This window comes from Bubalus kerabau, chromosome 5, assembly GCF_029407905.1.
Source record: "Bubalus kerabau isolate K-KA32 ecotype Philippines breed swamp buffalo chromosome 5, PCC_UOA_SB_1v2, whole genome shotgun sequence".
Taxonomy (NCBI): domain Eukaryota; kingdom Metazoa; phylum Chordata; class Mammalia; order Artiodactyla; family Bovidae; genus Bubalus; species Bubalus kerabau.
In genome coordinates this window covers 60263114-60280325 of record NC_073628.1, presented here as the reverse complement: position 1 = coordinate 60280325, position 17212 = coordinate 60263114, and the positions used below count along the sequence as shown (strand labels likewise).

Here is a 17212-nt window from a genome sequence, read left to right as displayed (position 1 = left end):
AGTTTTAAGGTTATTTGTACTCCCCTGATCTTTACAATGACCTCTCAGGAACTGTAATCCTAATTTTGGATTTCTGAGAGTATACTAATTCTCACAGACATGTACTGGCAAAATCCTGACTGCCTGTGAGAAATTCTAGATACAACGTTCTGAGAATGTTACTGGAAACCTGGGGACTGAGCAACAAGGTAACTGGAGTCAATTCACATGCTTACTTTCTCTTTACTTAGAGAGAGAGCATCTATTTGGAACTGTTCTTCTCAGAGCTGAAATTCTATATTGTTTTCTAGTGCTTGTTGGTATGAGTGCCAGTCATTTAGCCAAAGCCCTATATCCCTTATGGAAAAGGAAATGGCAACCCACTCCAGTATCCTTGCCTAGAGAATCCTGTGGTCAGAGGAGCCTGGTGGGCTACTGTCCATAGGGTTGCACAGAGTCAGACATGACTGATGCGACTTAGCACTACATCCCTTGCTGCTGCTGCTGCTAAGTCGTGTCAGTTGTGTCCGACTCTGTGCGACCCCATAGACGGCAGCCCACCAGGCTCCCCCGTCCCTGGGATTCTCCAGGCAAGAACACTGGAGTGGGTTGCCATTTCCTTCTCCAATGCATGAAAGTGAAAAGTCAAAGTGAAGTCGCTCAGTCGTGTCCGACTCCCAGTGACCCCATGGACTGCAGCCTACCAGGCTCCTCCATCCATGGGATTTTCCAGGCAAGAGTACTGGAGTGGGGTGTCATTGCCTTCTCCCACTACATCCCTTAAATGAAACCTTTTCATTATGTAAGTCCTCTCCCAAGTTCTGGGGAATTCACAGGTGGTGCTAGTGATAAAGAATTTGCTGGCAATGCAGGAGACATAAGATATGCAGGTTCAATTCCAGAGTCAGGAAAATCCCCTGGAGTAGGAAGTGGCAAACCACTCCAGTATTCTTGCCTGAAGAATCCCCAGAGGAGCCTGGTGGACTATAGACCATGGGACTGGAAAGAGTCGGACGCAACTGAACGACTAAGCACACACCCCTTAACACCAAATCCAACTAGAGACTGTAATCCTCTTGAGTCTCCCTCATCTATTTATTCTTTTTAAACAAAGTTATGTCCAAATGTCTCAAAATTTCATAAAAATCATTGACAAATGTCAAGTGAATAATAATGAATGTGATTCACAAAAAGGATAGGCTCTCTTGAAACTACATAACTGAAGTCCAATGAAGAATTAGTCAAGAATTTGCCAAAAGGTATTTCTGGTGAGACTAAAATACAAATTATACTAGTGAAGCCCAGGAGTCTTAGCAAGTTTAATAGTCATAGTTTAGAATTCCATGATTTTATAAATTGGTAGACAGATCATTTTGAAAACAGGTTAACCTCTGGATTGAATAAACAGCAAAATAAAACTGAAAAAACCCTCTAAAGAATATAACTAGGGAATACAATAATTGAATGATAAAGTGCTAAAGTGTTTCACTGTCCCAAATGAATCTGCTTAAAACAAAACAAACTTAAAAAAAAAAAAAAAACTTAAATTGTGAACAGTAGCACAATATGCTACCCAAAATATGCTTTTTTAGCATAAGGATTATTTTGAGCTGATTATTTTGGAGAAAAAGCAGACACAGGAGGAGTTCTGAAATCAGAGTACAATTCATCCTTTTGTAAGGGAAATTTATATTCAAAAGGGAAATCTTCATTTGTAAGGATATCTTTCTCTTTGTACCAAGAAGGAAGATTACAAATCACAAGAAACTTGATCAGTAGAGAAGGCACCAGACTTAAATCTGCATAATAAGCTTATTGTACTTTTCTGGATAACTACCCAGAATTAGCCTTCCTTCTACCAACCCCTTTCTTTTGTTTCTAGCTGAAGAAAATATTTGAGGTGGTGACTTGGGCATTTGGGGGTGCAGGGGTGGGTTTACTCAGTTTTCCTAGGTATCTTCCATGTGGACAAGAGGTACACATGCTATTAAATTTCTGTTTGTTTTGCTTGTGTTAAGCTGTCTTTCATTACAGGTGTTCTCAGTCACAGAAGGTAGAATTTTAGAGGAAAATTATTTTTCTTCCCCTGAAATCCCAAATATTTTATTTCAGCTCTTTTTTCATATTGTCTGAAAGGGTCATACAGGGAAATTACTGTGTGCTCAATGATTATTTGCATTTGATTCTAAGATTTCAAATATTCCAAAATGCATGTAATAATCAGAAAAAAAATACCTTTCACATTTAGGAAGAAGCTAATAGTGTGCTCTCAGATTAATTATTTTTGAGTTACAAAAACTCAGGTCTCTGGAGTTGGATGACCAAGATGACCTTAAAGTTTCCCCCATGCTTGACTTTCTGACAGGTTTCTTCAAAACTGTAGATCCCTGACCTCTCTTTTCTTAGAGCATTTACTTTTGAAAAATTTCAATTATATATTCTTTGTCTGTCCCTTCGAGATGTAAATCTTCTCCCTGGCCTCTCAGCAGTTTTACAACAGAGAAAAGTCTTTCTCAAGGACCTGGGGGCTATCTCTTTGAAATGTGATCATCAAAGGTGAAATTTTCCCCATCTCCAGTCTCTGTGGGCAGAAGGGAGCCTAACTTTCATACAGAACAGTAAGCAAATGATGACCTAATCACACTGACCAAGCTCCCCAACCCAGTACATCAAACTCCTCCAGTCTTTTGATTCAGAGGAGTTGAATTCAATCTCTCCCCCAGGCTTTAGTAGTCTTCCTTGCATGTTCAACTCTGTCTAGTACAATTTTTCTTTGACACTGAGCAGGGTATAAACATAAGTCTGTGAACTACTAACCCTATACTCTTAAGAAGGTTAAATACAATAGCTAACCTGAGCCTTGGTTTATTAATTGACAAATTGAAGCTAGTAAGAACCTCCTTGCAGGATTGTTGTGAGAAATATATCACATGTATGCATAAATATATGTAAGAGGTCTCTAATCTGTAATTTATATTTAGTGATGGCTAATCAACGAGAAAACTAAGAAAACTAACATCATGGCATCTGGTCCCATCACTTCCTGGCAAATAGCGGGGAAACAATGGAAACAGTGGCAGACTTTATTTTGGGGGCTCCAAAATCACTGCAGAGGGTGACTGCAGCCATGAAATTAAAAGACGCTTACTCTTGGAAGAAAAGTTATGGCCAACCTAGACAACATATTAAAAAGCAGAAACATTATTTTGCCAACAAAGGTCCGTCTAGTCAAGGCTATGGTTTTTCCATTAGTCAGGTATGGATGTAAGAGCTACACTATAAAGAAAGCTGAGCTCTGAAGAATTGATGCTTTTGAGCTGTAGTGTTGGAAAGACTCTTGAGAGTCCCTTGGACTGCAAGGAGGTCCAACCAGTCCATCCTAAAGGAGCTCAGTCCTGGGTGTTCATTGATAGGACTCATGCTGAAGCTGCAACTCCACTACTTTGGCTACCTGATGTGAAGAACTGACTCATTTGAAAAGACCCTGATGCTGGGAAAGATTGAGGGCAGGAGGAGAAGGGGACAACAGAGGATGAGATGGTTGGATGGCATCACTGACTCAATGGACATGGGTTTGGTTAGATTGCGGGAGTTAGTTAGTGATGTACAGGGAGTCCTGGCGAGCTGTCACAAAGAGTTGGACATGACTGAATGACTGAGCTGAACTGAATCAATGAGGGGATTATGATGTAGTTCTTTTTTCCTTTTATTTCTAATAAGTCTAAAAATCAATACTGTCAAAAAAACCCCCAATAAAGCTAAAAGAGCAAAGCAAACATTATAAGTTTTTTCAGACTAAGTAAAAATTCATATGCCTAGTTCAGCTAAGCAAATCAAATTCTTTCACCACAGCAAAGAAAGGCTAAAGCAAAAATGAAACTTAGTCACTCAGTCATGTCCGACTCTGTGATCCCATGGACTGTAGCCCACCAGGCTCCTCTGTCAATGGGATTCTCCAGGCAAGAATTCTGGAGTGGGTTTCCCTTTCCTTCTCCAGGGGATCTTCCCAACCCAGGGATCAAAACCAGGTCACCTGCATTGCGGGCAGACTGAGCCACCACGGAAGCCTTAAAAGAAAGACTACCCAGAAGCTAAATTAATTATGCTTCCCGCATTATAATGACTCAGAGAAAGACTTAGCTTTGAACAGATGTTTAAATTAAGAGCACATCTACTGATAGAGTGAACAAGATATTCAAAATTAAAGTGTCTGAAACTTTTTTTCTCTGTTTCATGAACCAATTTTATATTTAAGACATACATAATTTTTGTTAATAATTTCCTAATCCTTTTGTATTTTTAAATTCCTGAGAGATATCTCAGCATTTAATCAATGATTTTTAAAATATATTTTCTACACCTTACAAATCTATTTTTTTTTTTCAATTGAAAGCTTAAAGGCTTGCATGGTGGCTCAGACTCAACAGTAAAGAATTCACCTGCAATGCAGGAGATACAGGTTTGATCCCTGGGTTAGAAGATCTCCTGGAGGAGGGTATGGCAACCCACTCTAGTATTATTGCCTAGAGAATTCCATGGACAGAGGAGTCTGGAGGGCTACAGTCCATGTGTTCACAAAGGCTGGGACATGACTGAAACAGACTCAGGGACCAGGAGAACAGATTGGTTGCCAAGGGGAAGAGGGGTGAGGGACAGAGTGAGAGAGCATTGGATTGGGAGTTTGGGGTTAGCAGGTATAAACTGCTAAGACAGATGAAGAACAAGGTCCTACTCTATAGCACAGGGAACTATGTTCAAAATCCTGTGACAAATTATAATGGAAAATAATACTAAACAGAATATATATATGTGTGTGTGTGTGTGTGTGTATGTATGCTGTTTAGATGTTCAATCATGTCCAATTCTTTGCAACTCCACAGACTGTAGCCCACCAGGCACCTCTATCCATGGGATTTGCCAGGCAAGAATACTGGAGGGTGTTGCCATTTCCTCCTCCAGGGGATCTTCCTGACCCAGGGATCAAATCTGGGTCACCTGCACTGGCAGGTGGATTCTTTGCCACTGAGTCATTATATATATATTATATATATATATATATATATATATATAATATATATATATATATAACTGAATCATTTTGCTGTATAACAGTAATTAACACAACATTGTAATTCAAATATACTTCAATAATAAAAAAACCTGAAAACAAATTTTCCCACTTAAACAGAGAAAACTTTCCTCAGTCAGACATTACCCAAAGTTCCTGTTATATTTCTCAGCTTCCACTTAGAAAAACCACTTTTAAAGACTGTAATTGCTGAATCCACTTCCTCTTTGATACTCAAATTTATACTTCTATTGTAATAAAAGAAGGTAAAGGTATGAATCTCTCTTTATGCACTACTTGAGCTGCATCCTACAAATTTTGAAATGTTGCATTTTTAAAGAGGTCAAATTTTTAAAGTTTTTTTCATTTTTTGGCCATGCCACCCAACATGTGGGATCATAGTTTCTGGAGTAGGAATCAAACCACAGTCCTCTGCAGTGGAACTACAAAGTTTTAACAACTGAACCACCAGTGAAGTTCATTGTTGCATTTTTCATCACAATTCTAATTAACATTTTTCTAAATCTCTTTGTTATTCCTATTTTACCCATGGGTTATTTAGAAATGTATCATTTAATTTTCATATGTGTGGGTATTCTCTGCCAACGTTTATTATTGGTTTCTAGTTAAGTTCTGCTATGAAGAGAAGAGGTGGCAAGAATACACAGAAGAATTATACAAAAAAGATCTTCATGACCCAGATAATCATGATGGTGTGATCACTCACTTAGGGCCAGACATCCTGGAAAGTGAAGTTAAGTGGGCCTTAGGAAACATCACTAAAAACAAAGCTAGTGGAGATGATGGAATTCCAGTTGAGCTATTACAAATCCTAAAAGATGATGCTGTGAAAGTACTGCACTCAATATGTCAGCAAATTTGGAAAATTCAGCAGTGGCCACAGGACTGGAAAACGTCAGTTTTCATTCCAATTCCAAAGAAAAACAATGGCAAAGAATGCTCAAACTACCGCATAACTGCACTCATCTCACACACTAGCAAAGTAATGCTGAAAATTCTACAAGGCAGGCTTCAACAGTACATGAACTTCCATGATGCTCTAGCAGGATGTAGAAAAGGCAGAGGAACCAGAGGTCAAATTGCCAGCATCATAGAAAAAGTAAGAGAGTTCCAGAAAAACATCTACTTCTGCTTTATTGATTATGCTAAAGCCTTTGACTGTGTGGATCACAACAAATTGTGGAAAATTCTGAAAGGGATGGTAATACCAGACCACCTGACCTGCCTCCTGAGAAATCTGTATGCAGGTCAAGAAGCAACAGTTAATACTGAACATGGAACAATGGACTGGTTCCAAATCAGGAAAGGAGTATGTCAAGTCTGTATATTGTCACCCTGCTTAATTTAACTTATATGCAGAGTACATCATGAGAAATGCTGGGCTGGATAAAGAACAAGGTGGAATCAAGATTGCCAGGAGAAATATCAATAACCTCAGATATGCAGATGACACCACTCTGATGGCAGAAAGCAAAGAAGAACTAAGGAGCCTCTTGATGAAAGTGAAAGAGAAGAGTGAAAAAGTTGGTTTAAAGCTCAACATTCAGAAAACTAAGATTGTGACATCTGGTCCCATCACTTCATGGCAAATAGATGGGGAAACCATGGAAACAGTGAGAGACTTTATTTTCTTGAGCTCCAAAATCACTGCAGTCATGAAATTAAAAGATGCTTACTCCTTGGAAGAAAAGCTATGGCCAACCTAGACAGTATATTAAAAAGCAGAGACATTACTTTGCCAACAAAGGTCCGTCTAGTCAAGGCTATGGTTTTTCCAGTAGTCATGTATGGATGTGAGAGTTGGACAACAGAGAAAGCTGAGCACCGAAGAATTGATGCTTTTGAATTGTGGTATTGGAGAAGACTCTTGAGAGTCCCTTGGACTGCAGGGAGATCCAACCAGTCCATCCTAAAGGAAATCAGTCCTGAATATTCATTGGACGGACTGATGAAGCTGAAACTTCAATCCTTTGGTCACCTGATGCAAAGAACTGACTCATTGGAAAAGACCTGATGCTAGGAAAGACTGAAGGCAGGAGAAGGGGATGACAGAGGATGAGATGGTTGGATGGCATCACTGACTCAATTGGCATGAGTTTGAGTAAACTCTGGAGTTTACTCAAATTTACAGGGAGGCCTGACATGCTGCAGTCCATGGGGTTGCAAGAGTTGGACGTAAGTAAGCAACTGAACTGAATTATTGATCAGAGAACATATTCTGTAATTTTTTTTTAAATCCAATTATCTGTCTTGACATTTCTTTTGTGATCCAGCCTATGATCCATCTCTGAGTGTTCTATATGCACCTGAAAGGAACACATATTCTGCAGTTGAGTGTAATGCAATATATGTTGATTAGATCTGCTTGATTTAAATGAGTTCAAGTTTTTATAAGCTGAATGATTTTCTTTCTATTAGTTCTATTAATTACTGAGAGAGGAATATTGAAATGTGTAACAATAACTGTCCTTTTTTATGCTTCCTTCCACCTCTATTATTTCATACTTGATAAGTTTTGAGATTTCATTTTAAGGTGCATACACACTTAGTAGTGTTGTGTCTTCTTCATTCACTGATTCTCTAATAAATATAAAATATTTCTCTTTACCTCTGTTAAAAGTTCCTGCCCTTTAGGTCTTCTTCATCTGTCTTACATAGCCATTCCAGCTTTTGTATGACTAGCTGTGCACACAGTATATCTTTTTATCCTCCTATTTTTAATATATTAATAATCATACATTTCCATTTTGAGTGTAATTGCTGTGACAATACTTTCTTTGGTATTCCTTTTACTTCTTCAGTATGAAGATCCCTGCCATTCAGTGGTGAGTCTAGTCCATTCATAATTTACAGTTACTAATATGCTTTGGTTTAAATTTACTATAGCACTGTTTTCTATCTGTCTCATTTGATCTTTGTGTTTTTTTTTTACCTTTTTGGATTAAGTAAATATTTTTAGTATATCACTTTGTCTTCTACTTTATCCTTAATGCCAAAGAATGCTCAAACTAATGCACAACTGCACTCATCTCACATGCTAGTAAAGTAATGCTCAAAATTCTCCAAGCCAGGCTTCAGCAATATGTGAACCGTGAACTTCCTGATGTTCAAGCTGGTTTTAGAAAAGGCAGAGGAACCAGAGATCAAATGGCCAACATCCGCTGGATCATGGAAAAAGCAAGAGAGTTCCAGAAAAACATCTATTTCTGCTTTATTGACTATGCCAAAGCCTTTGACTGTGTGGATCACAATAAACTGTGGAAAATTCTTCAAGAGATGGGAATATCAGAACACCTGATCTGCCTCTTGAGAAATTTGTATGCAGGTCAGGAAGCAACAGTTAGAACTGGACATGGAACAACAGACTGGTTCCAAATAGGAAAAGGAGTTTGTCAAGGCTGTATATTGTCACCCTGTTTATTTAACTTATATGCAGAGTACATCATGAGAAATGCTGGACTGGAAGAAACACAAACTGGAATCAAGATTGCCAGGAGAAATATCAATAACCTCAGATATGCAGATGACACCACCCTTATGGCAGAAAGTGAAGAGGAACTCAAAAGCCTCTTGATGAAAGTGAAAGTGGAGAGTGAAAAAGTTGGCTTAAAGCTCAACATTCAGAAAACGAAGATCATGGCATCCGGTCCCACCACTTCATGGGAAATGGATGGGGAAACAGTGGAAACAGTGTCAGACTTTATTTTTCTGGGCTCCAAAATCACTACAGATGGTGACTGCAGCCATGAAATTCAAAGATACTTACTCCTTGGAAGGAAAGTTATGACCAACCTAGATAGCATATTCAAAAGCAGAGACATTACTTTGCCAACAAAGGTTCGTCTAGTCAAGGCTATGGTTTTTCCTGTGGTCATGTATGGATGTGAGAGTTGGACTGTGAAGAAGGCTAAGCGCCGAATAATTGATGCTTTTGAACTGAGGTGTTGGAGAAGACTCTTGAGAGTCCCTTGGACTGCAAGGAGATCCAGCCAGTCCATTCTGAAGGAGATCAGCCCTGGGATTTCTTTGAAAGGAATGATGCTAAAGCTGAAACTCCAGTACTTTGGCCACCTCATGCGAAGAGTTGATTCATTGGAAAAGACTCTGATGCTGGGAGGGATTGGGGGCAGGAGGAGAAGGGGACGACAGAGGATGAGATGGCTGGATGGCATCACTGACTTTATGGACATGAGTCTGAGTGAACTCTGGGAGTTGGTGATGAACAGGGAGGCCTGGCATGCTGCAATTCATGGGGTCACAAAGAGTCAGACACGACTGAGCGACTGATCTGATCTGATCTGATGGTCATTCTAAGTTTTATAATATTAATCTCTATCAAACTCTTCATTCAAATAATATTCAAAGTACAAGAATCTTATTTTAGTATATTTCTACTATTCCTTTCAATCTTTGTCATAGTATTGCCATCCACTTCACTTCTAATTGGAGAAGGAAATGGCAACCCACTCCAGTATTCTTGCCTGGACAATTCCATGGACACAGAGCCTGGCGGGTTATATCCATGGAGTCACAAAGAGTTGGACATGACTGAGTGACTTTATTTTCTTTCTCTCTTTCTTTCCACTTCTGTGTTTGTTACAAGTGATTTGCTTTGATTTTTGCTTTAAAGAATAAATTATATTTAAAAAATTAGTCATTTATATTTACATACATATTTACCATTTTTGCTGTCTTTATTTCTTCATATAAATCTAAGTTCTCAAAAGACATCATTTCTTTTCATTGAAGAACTTAAAAAAATGTAGGTCTGTTGTTTGTAGGTTTTATTTGTATAAAAATATTTTTATTATGCCTTTCCTTTAGTGAGATATTTTTACAGGAAATGAAATAGCATAGACAACTTTTTAAAGCAGTCTTAAACAGTTGTCCAGTTGTCTTCTATCAAAATTGTTTATTCTTCTGTATGTAATGTGTCTTATTTTATAGCTACAGTTCAGTTTACTGTATTGATTTTCAGAAATTTATTACAAGCATCAATCCAGCTTTTAAGATAATTATACTTTAGATTTGTTTGGTGAACATGTGGTTTTATAATTTTTATCACAATTGTAATAATTTCACCCACTTTATCTTTATTTGTTTTCTGCCCAGAAGGGGAAACTTGCTGTCCTAATCTTCAACTACATTGGGATACGCTGATTTCATCTTTTTCTATCAGCAAACCTCCCTTCTCACACTTGAGAGTCTTCTGCTCAGCTGTTATCCTAGGATCTGCTTTGACCATACCATGGGAATTCCCATTCCTCCCTTGAGCTGTCTTTATCCTCACTCACTCCCTGCTGCTGCTGCTGCTGCTAAGTTACTTCAGTCGTGTCCAACTCTGCGCGACCCCATAGATGGCAGCCCACTAGGCTCCTCTGTCCCTGGGATTCTCCAGGCAAGAACACTGGAGTGGGTTGCCATTTCCTTCTCCTATGCATGAAAGTGAAAAGTGAAAGTGAAGTCGCTCAGTCATGCCCAACTCTTAGCAACCGCATGGACTGCAGCCTACCAGGCTCCTCCATCCATGGGATTTTCCAGGCAAGATTCTGGAGTTGGGTGCCATTGCCTTTTCTGCACTCACTCCCTAGTTGGAGTAAAACACAGCTCCCAACAGCTTCCTGACAACTGTGCAATTTTGAAAACCTTTAACATCTATAAATATATTTCTTTCTATCTGAAGTTTTGCCAGGATAGAGAATTCCAACTGGAAACATATTTTCCCCTCAGAATTTTAAAAGCCTTGCCCCATTGTCTTCTGGCTTCTGGTGTTATTGCTAAGTCTGAAGCATTCTGATTCTCCATCCTCGGGCTGAGCGCTTTCTTCTTGACTTCCCTGATGGCTGAGGTGGTAAAGATTCTGCATTCAGTGCAGGAGTTGATCCCTGGGTCAGGAAGATGCTCTGGAGAAAGGAGTGGCTACCCACTCCAGTATTCTTGCCTAGAGAATCTCACGAACAAAGGAGTCTGGCGGGCTACATTCCATGGGGTCCCAAAGAATCAGACACGACTGGGCAACTAAGCACACACACGGGTTGAGTGTTTCCTTCTTGACTCTACCTTTTCTTAATTTCGTTCTCAATTTCTCTGGCAAGCATGTCTTTTTTAGTCATTAATCTGAAATAAGTGGGCCCTCTCAACAATTCCATTCTGAGAAATTTGATTGTTTTAATTCTGTTTTTTTTATATCTTTAATAATAATTTCCCCCACTTTTTTCCAGACCCTGTTCTGAAATTCTTACCATATGGATATTGTTTCTTCCTGAACACTCCTTTAATTTTCTCTTGTTTGACTCTCCTTTTCCATTATTTGGTTTTATTATTCATTTTATTATTCTTCATTCTTTCAATGTCTTTAGATTTATTTTCTGAATATTTTATTTAATTTTTTCATTTGTTACCTATATTTAATTTCCATAAGCTCTTCTTGGTTTACCAGATGTTCTTGCTTTTTTCAATTTGTTTTCTTCTATAGCATACTCTTCTTCTTTTAAACATGTATACTCCTCTCATCTTCTCAACTACTGTATTACTAAAGATGGGATATTGTATATTTTAAAATTGATTTTTTTCTCCCAGAATCCTATGGTGTCATTTGTGTTTTCTCTGAATTTTTCTTTCCTGTATGCTTTTTGCTTGGCTGTTACTTAGTTCCTTCTTTTTCTTGTTAGGAATTTCCTTAAATGTCTAGGGATCACTGTTGTATGAACATATGTAAGAGTGAAGCACTCAGAAGCTCCTTGGGACATGAGTGAACACAGGACCTTATTTTCATGCCATATGTACATACACACACACTTGGAAAGAATGCTTCCTGCCCCATAAGTGTCTACCAACCAGCCTTGCTGCACCAATCAGCCAAGCACCAAGGGGTGCCCCGCTGGATGTTCCTGGATGGGCCCACCCCACCATCTGTACCTCCAAGAGGCCTGAGCTGTTCCCACCATGAGTGGGTAGAGGAAACAGTCTCTTGCATTTCCCATCCCCTAACTGCTTCAGTAACTCACTCAAACCTTCTCTGAAATGATACTGAATCAGAGAATTTCTCCTCTGATGTTTTGTTCCCTGGGGGCATCGTGGGTCATGAATTTTTGCTGCAGGTTACTTTCCTTCCCTTTATTCCTGGGCAGCCAGAGTGTTTATTTTGGCCAAATTTGCCAACTCCTAGAGTAAATCTCTTGTCCCAGGATGAGGAAAGGGACCAGCAATGAACATGTGAAAGGGTTCAGGGAATCTACTTCTCTTAAAGACTTTTAACCACTGTCCATATATTTAGTCGTATGTATAACCTTACTTGCAGAGGCATCTGATACCTCTATTCCTGTCACTTTAGTCTCCATTGCATAAAGCAGCCTGCTTCTGACTTGTTTCCTCTCCTTTCTCAGCTTAAATGTTACCTTCTTTCTGTCTGTTAAGTCAGCTACCACCCATCCATCTGCTTTGTAGCTTCCACACTTGTATCCGTGTCACCTCATGTACCATCTCTTCTGTCCTGAGTGAAGTCTTTCTTCACAACCTGTCAATATCCTACAGTGTCAGGAGGAAATGGAATGCGATTGTTGAATTGAAAGCTTTCAAATTCAGCTTGGAAAGGGTACACCAAAATTATATGTTTATTTCCTATATTTACTCCCCCTTGTTACATAGCTATAGGAAGAATACAACTATTTTGAAACTAAGTTACCACTTGAGAGTCCCACGCTTCACAGCTAAATAATTACAGAAACATAAGGTAGAATATGTTCAATTCCAGTTCATTTATGCAATACAGAGGTTTGGAGCATCTAATGAGCTGCCCTAATTAAGAAACTATTGCAATAATGCATAAGTGGACCCAGGAGAGTCATGTCTGAATTAAGACAGTAACCGTTGAGAAGGAGGGGAGCAAATGAATTTCAAAACATATATATGTTTTAAAGAGAAATATTTTACAAATTTTGCAATCATTCGTCTGGTCTATGGCCATGAATCAGTTTGCTTTTTTGAGGTTTGGTTGCTAGTCAAGTATGACTCTTTTGTGACCACATGGACTATAGCCTGCCAGGCTCCTTTGTCCATGGGATTTCTCAGACAAGAATACTGCAAAATGACAGTTGCCAAAATGGGTTGCCATTGCCTTTTCCAGGGGGATCTTCTAGACCAGAGATCGAACCTGCATCTACTGCACTGGCAGGTAGATTCTTTATCACTGAGCCACTTGGGAAGACCATTAGTTTGCTCAGGCTGTGGTAAAAAACAACCACAAACTTGGTGGCTTAATGAAAATGTATTGTCTCGACATTCTGAAGGTCAGAGCTCAAAAGCAAGATGTTCGTAAGGCTGGTTCCTCCAGAGAGCTGTGCGGGAAGCCTCTCTCCCAGCTTACAGAAGGCTGTCTTCACATACACATGGCATTCGTTATTCATCTGTCACCACATTTCCTCATTTTTCAAGGACACAGCTCAAATAGGAGTAAGGCCTACTGTAATAAACTCATTATAACTTGATTATATCTATTAAGACTTTATCACCAAGTAAATTCGCCACATGAGCAGCAGATGTGTGGTGCAGGAGTGGCCAAGAGAAGATACCCCACCTCCAAGGTCAGGAGCAGTGGCAGAGAGGAGATACCCCAAGTCCAAGGTAAGAGAAACCCAAGTAAGATAGTAGGCACTGAGAGAGGGCATCAGAGGGCAGAGAGACTGAAACCACAATCACAGAAAACTAGCCAATCTGATCACATGGACCATAGCATTGTCTAACTCAATGAAATTAAGCCATGCTGTGTGGGGCCACCCAAGACGGTAGGGTCATGGTGGAGAGGTCTGACAGAACGTGGTCCACTAGAGAAGGGAATGGCAAACCACTTTAGTATTCTTGCCTTGAGAACCCCATGAACAGTATGAAAAGGCAAAAAGATAGGACACTGAAAGATGAACTCCCCAGGTCGGTAGGTGCCCAATATGCTAATGGAGATTAGTAGAGAAATAACTCCAGAGAGAATGAAGGGATGGAGCCAAAGCAAAAACAACACCCAGCTGTGGATGTGACTGCTGATAGAAGCAAGGTCCAATGCTGTAAAGAGCAATATTGCATAGGAACCTGGAATGTTAGGTCCATGAATCAAGGCAAATTGGAAGTGGTCAAACAGGAGATGGCAAAAGTGAACGTCTACATTCCAGGAATCAGCGAACTAAAATGGACTGGAATGGGTGAATTTAACTCAGATGACCATTATATCTACTACTGTGGGCAGGAATCCCTCAGAAGAAATGGAGTAGCCATCATACTCAACAAAAAAGCCCAAAATGCAGTACTTGGATGCAATCTCAACAATGACAGAATGATCTCTGTTCCTTTCCAAGGCAAACCATTCAATATCACAGTAATCCAAGTCTATGCCCCAACTAGTAATGCTGAGGAAGCTGAAGTTGAACGGTTCTATGAAGACATACAAAACCTTTTAGAACTAACACCCAAAAAAGATGTCCTTTTCATTACAGGGAACTGGAATGCAAAAGTAGGAAGTCAAGAAACACCTAGAGTAACAGGCAAATTTGGCCTTGGAATACAGAATGAAGCAGGACAAAGGCTAATAGAGTTTTGCCAAGAAAAAGACTGGTGATAGCAAACACAGTCTTCCAACAACACAAGAGAAGACTCTACACATGGACATCACCAGATGGCCAACAACAAAATCAGATTGATTATATTCTTTGCAGCCAAAGATGGAGAAGCTCTATACATTGAGCAAAACAAGACCAGGAACTGACTGTGGCTCAGATCATGAGCTCCTTATTGCCCAATTCAGCATTAAGTTGAAGAAAGTGGGGAAAACCACTAGACCAATCAGGTATGACCTAAATCAAATCCCTTATGATTTTACAGTGGAAGTGAGAAATAGATTCAAGGGACTAGATCTGATAGACAGAGTGCCTGAAGAACTATGGACAGAGGTTTGTGACACTGTACAGGAGACAGGGATCAAGACCATCTCCAAGAAAAAGACACGCAAAAAAGCAAAGTGGCTGTCTGAGGAGGCCTTACAAATAGCTGAGAAAAGAAGAGAAGCAAAAGGCAAAGGAGAAAAGGAAAAATATAACCATTTTAATGCAGAGTTCCAAAGGATAGCAAGGAGAGATAAGAAGGCCTTCCTCAGCGATCAACGCAAAGAAATAGAAAAAAAAAAAACAATAGAATAGGAAAGACTAGAAGTCTCTTCAAGAAAATTAGAGAAACCAAGCTAAGATTCCATGCAAAGATGGGTTCAATAAAGGACAGAAATAGTATGGACCTAACAGAAGCAGAAGATATTAAGAAGGGTTGGCAAGAATACACAGAAGAACTGTACAAAAAAGATTTTCACGATCCAGATAATCAAGATGGTGTGATCCCTCACCTAGAGCCAGACATCCTGGAATGTGAGGTCAAGTAGGCCTTAGAAAGCATCATTACAAACAAAGCTAGTGGAGGTGATGGAATTCCAGTTGAGCTATTTCAAATCCTAAAAGATGATGCTGTGAAAGTGCTGCACTCAATATGCCAGCAAATTTGGAAAACTCAGCAGTGGCCACAGGACTGGAAAAGGTCAGTTTTCATTCCAATCTCAAAGAAAGGCAAAGCCAAAGAATGTTCAAACTACTGAACAATTGCACTCATCTCACACTCTAATAAAGTAATGTTCAAAATTCTCAAGCCAGGCTTCAGCAATATATGAACCATGAATTCCAGATGTTCAAGCTGGATTTAGAAAAGGCAGAGGAACCAGAGATCAAATTGCCAACATCCGATGGATCATCGAAAAAGCAAGAGAGTTCCAGAGAAACATCTATTTCTGCTTTATTGACTATGCCAAAGACTTTGACTGTGTGGATCACAATAAATTGTGGAAAATTCTAAAAAAGATGGGAATACCAGACCACCCGACCTGCCTCTTGAGAAACCTGTATACAGATCAGGAAGCAACAGTTAGAACTGGACATGAAATAATAGGCTGATTTCAAATAGGAAAAGGAGTACATCAAACCTGTATATTGTCAACCTCCATATTTACTTATTGCAGAGTACATCATGAGAAACGCTGGGCTGGATGAAGCACAAGCTGGAATCAAGATTGCCAGGAGAAATATCAATAATTTCAGATATGCATATGACACCACCCTTATGACAGAAAGTGAAGAAGAACTAAAGAGCCTTTTGATGAAAGTGAAAGAGGAGAGTGAAAAGGTTGGATTAAAGCTCAACATTCAGAAAACTAAGATCATGGCATCCAGTCCCATCATGGCAAATAGATAGGGAAACAGTGAAAACATTGGGTAACTTTATGTTGGGGGTCTCCAAAATCACTGCAGATGGTGACTGCAGCCATGGAATTAAAAGACACTTACTCTTGGAAGGACAGTTATTACCAACCTAGACAGCATATTAAAAAGCAGAGACATTACTTTGTCAATAAAGGACTGTCTAGTTAAGGCTATGGTTTGTCCAGTAGTCATGTATGGATGTGAAAGTTGGACTATAAAGAAAGCTGATTGCCAAAGTATTGATGCTTTTGAACTGTGGTGTTGGAGAAGACTCTTGAGAGTCCCTTGGACTGAAAGAAGATCCAACCAGTCCATCCTACGGGAAGATCAGTCCTGGGTGTTCTTTGGAAGGACTGATGTTGAATCTGAAACTCCAATACTTTGGTCACCTGATGCAAAGGGCTGACTCATTTGAAAAGACCTTGATACTGGGAAAGTTTGTGAGCAGGAGGAGAAGGGGACATCAGAGGATGAGATGGTTGGATGGCATCACCCACTCATTGGACATGAGTTTGTGTGGACTCCGGGAGTTGGTGATGGACAGGGAGACCTGGCGTGCTGCGATTCATGGGGTCATAAAGAGTCAGACACGACTGAGCGACTGAACTGAACTGAACTGAAGTTAGTTTAAGGGCCTCCCTGGGTTCTTTAGTGGTAAAGAACACACCTGCCAATGCAGGAGACATAAGAGATGTGGGTTTGTTCCTTGGGTCTGGAAGATCCCCTGGAGGAGGGCATAGCAACCCACTCCAGTATTCTTGCCTGAAGAATCCCATGGAGAGAGGAGCCTGGCGGGCTACCATCCACGGGGCTACAAAGAATCAGACATGATTGAAGTGACTTAGCACACATGCATGCAAGT

General features: G+C 39.8%; 1 protein-coding gene across 2 annotated transcripts in view; it reads right to left on the bottom strand.

Annotated features, from left to right (window-relative positions):
- KCNT2 (potassium sodium-activated channel subfamily T member 2) overlaps positions 1-17212 on the bottom strand; it is a 425317-nt gene that overhangs the window by 189520 nt on the left and 218585 nt on the right. The gene's annotated exons all lie outside the window — the stretch shown is intronic.